Source organism: Dermacentor silvarum, chromosome 1 (assembly GCF_013339745.2).
Source record: "Dermacentor silvarum isolate Dsil-2018 chromosome 1, BIME_Dsil_1.4, whole genome shotgun sequence".
Taxonomy (NCBI): domain Eukaryota; kingdom Metazoa; phylum Arthropoda; class Arachnida; order Ixodida; family Ixodidae; genus Dermacentor; species Dermacentor silvarum.
This window is the reverse complement of record NC_051154.1, coordinates 220,514,974-220,516,286: the sequence shown is the minus strand read 5'-3', so window position 1 is coordinate 220,516,286 and position 1,313 is coordinate 220,514,974.

Sequence of the window (1,313 nt, the reverse complement as noted above, 5' to 3'; positions counted from 1 at the left end):
TCGACACCATTCGATCAAATTGGTATGGATATTTTGGGCCGACTTCCTACTTCTACTGCAGGGAATCGCTTTGTTCTCGTCGCAACCGACTATCTGACGCGGTACGCTGAAACAAAGGCCATCCAGAGAGGCACAGCAGCCGAGGTGGCGCGCTTTTTTTCATTGAGAATGTTGTGTACGACACGGCGCACCCAGCGTAGTAATCACGGACCGAGGAACTGCATTCACGGCTTCACTTTTAGATCAAGTCTTGCTGCTAGTGGAACGGCTCATCGGAAGTCAACGGCCTACCACCACAAAACCAACGGACTGACAGAGCGTCTAAACAAAAACAATCGAAGACATGCTTCAATGAACGTGGATTGTCGATCATAAAAATTGGATGACACCTTCTTTATATCGCGTTTGCGTACAAACAGTCGAAACAAGAGACGACGCCCATGACTCCGTTCAGCCTTGTTCATGGACGGGATGTACGAATGATGTTAGATGCAATGGTTCCACACGAATTTGACGACACTGATACGGACGCCGATATGTTTACGCAACGCGCCGAAGAGGCTCGGCAGCTCGCGCGCTTGCGGATCTGCCAGCAGCAAGACTACGACGCAGGCCGCTATGACGCTCACTGTAGAACCGTAACCTATGAAGTCGGCGACCGAGTGTGGGTTTGGACACCCATACGGAAACGAGGCCTCTCCGAGAAGTTGTTAAGGCGATACTTCGGCCCATATCGAGAATTGCGGCGACTGAGTGATGCAACATACGAGGTCGTCCCCGATAGTCCCAACTGTACGCGGCGTCGCCCACACGGTCCTGAACTTGTGCATGTTGTACGCATGAAGCCGTATGTGAGCGAATGACTCTGCGCGAGACCCTCACTTCCGCAAGTGACATTTCTGGTCTAGCATCGGGACGATGCTCTTCTAGGGAGGGACAAATGAAGCGTGTGCTCTAGGCAGACGACAACGACGATGGGGGGCACTTAACGGACTCCGTCTAGTGGGTCGGTGGGATTTTGCCGACGACGAAGAAGACGTGTCTCTGATCTGTTTTGCTTGAACTGGTTGTCTCGTTGTTCCTGAAGAACTCTCCGAGTCTTCTCTTGGCGTTGTACCGCGACAATATATATCAAGTCAGGGTAAAAGTTGTAGTGCACGTTAAGGATCCCCAGGTGGTCGAAATTAATCCGGAGCCCTTCACTACGGCGTGCCTCATAATCAGAACTGGTTTTGGCACGTAACACCCCAGAAAGAAGAAGAAGAAGAAGAAGAAAATATATACACAGGACTAGCGCTGTGTCCTGTGTTCTC